The sequence below is a fragment of the Octopus bimaculoides genome, chromosome 26 (assembly GCF_001194135.2).
Source record: "Octopus bimaculoides isolate UCB-OBI-ISO-001 chromosome 26, ASM119413v2, whole genome shotgun sequence".
Taxonomy (NCBI): Eukaryota; Metazoa; Mollusca; class Cephalopoda; order Octopoda; family Octopodidae; genus Octopus; species Octopus bimaculoides.
Window position 1 is genome coordinate 7,492,922 of NC_069006.1, and position 1,778 is coordinate 7,494,699.

General features: G+C 29.0%; 1 protein-coding gene across 1 annotated transcript in view; it reads right to left on the bottom strand.

Moving 5' to 3' along the window:
• Window positions 1–1,531, bottom strand: part of LOC106874643 (dual specificity protein kinase splB) — a 39,583-nt gene extending 38,052 nt beyond the window's left edge. The window contains exon 1 of the mRNA XM_052976951.1: window positions 1,063–1,531. The gene's annotated coding sequence lies outside the window, so the exon portion shown is untranslated. The remainder of the gene's footprint in view (window positions 1–1,062) is intronic.
• Between the last annotated feature and the right edge of the window lie 247 nt (window positions 1,532–1,778).

A 1,778-nucleotide genomic window follows, 5' to 3' on the forward strand; every position in this document is an offset into this window, starting at 1 on the left:
CGCGAGTCTATACGATTTATATATATATATACACTACACAAATATGAGGTCAAACGCGCGTAATTGTAGTGTGTGCGTGTGTGTGTGTGTATATATATATATATATATATATATAAGTGCTCATTTTTTTTCAATTTACCCGCTTTCTTCTATCTAAATGTATATAATTATATATATATACATATATATATATATATATGTTTGATGTATACCCTTCAAATGAGACCTATTATATACACATACATGTAAATGTACATAAAAGTATAAAATATATACACATATATGTGTATATAAGATGTACGTACACATGTATATATACGTATATAAACATATACTTACATATATATAAATATACTTATATATATATATAAATGTATATACTCATGCGTGTGTATATATGTACATTTAGAAATGTTTATATACAAATATACATGTATAAGCACTGTGTATATTTCGACAAATTGAATATATTTTAGTAAATTCATACGTCTGTCTGTATGTATATATGATTATATATATGCATACATAAATGTCTAATACGTCTGTATATATCTCTAAAAAAAATGTATAAATAGTTGTACAGTGTAGATGTATATTCGTATACACGTTTATATAGGCCCATATTTATGTGTATATAACTAGATTCATTTATCGGACTGTATACATGCGTATATTTATATATACATACGCATGTATATATGTGTATACATCTATATATACATGTGTTTATTATTATATGTATTAGATTATTATATTAAGTATTGATGCACTTATATACACATACCTGCATATACTTCCACATGTCTATATTATACATTTATCTCTATACATGTGTATATCTATGTTTATATAATGTAAAGTATATATATATATATATATATATATATATTATTTATAGGCATCACAACAACAACCCAAACAAAATCAATGTCGAATGAAAGAAAGAGAACATGAACGAAAGAAAAGACTAAAAAGGAGATCATTCAAAGTGGAATAGAAGGAACGTGAACAAAATGTGAAAAATGAAGGCGGAGAACAAGAATGGGTTTATGGTCATCTTACCGAAGCGAAACCTCTACCCTGAATAGTAAAACATCGAAAAAAAAAACAGGATTTTTTTGAGTGAAGAAGCCAATTTGGATAATGGCAGTCTGTGTGTGTGTGTGTAATCCCGCGCACTTGCTACGACAAACGTGCAGCTTTTAATGACGGCCAGAAGGAAATTTACATATACTTTAAGCTCTCTCTCTCTCTCTTTCTTTCTTTCTTTCTTTTCGTTTCTGTTTCTTTATCTGCTGTTTGTGTTTGTATGTGTGTGTGTCTGTCTGTACATACACAGACACACATGGACGGGTGTGTAGGTGTGTGTATGTGCGTGTGAGTGTATATTTAGCTGTGTGTACATCATTGTGTGCGTATCTCTATGCAAGTATGTGTATTGTCTCATTCTCCTCTTAATGTTTTCTTAAGATTTCTCATTCCGACTTTCATTCATTTTCTTTCTTCCATGCATTTTTTTTTTTCTGGACTCATTCTTTTTATTACTTCAAACCGAGTCACAAACTGGGGAACTGCTGATTGAATAAGTCATCTATCTACCTATCTATTTAAAATACACTCGCAGATACAAACACATATACATACACATATACATACATACACAGAGAGAGAGAAAGAGAGAGTGAGAGAGAAATTTAGTTTTACAAATGATTGTGAGTGTGTATCTTATACATACTTATGTATAAAAAATGTGTGCATGTATATATATATATATATAT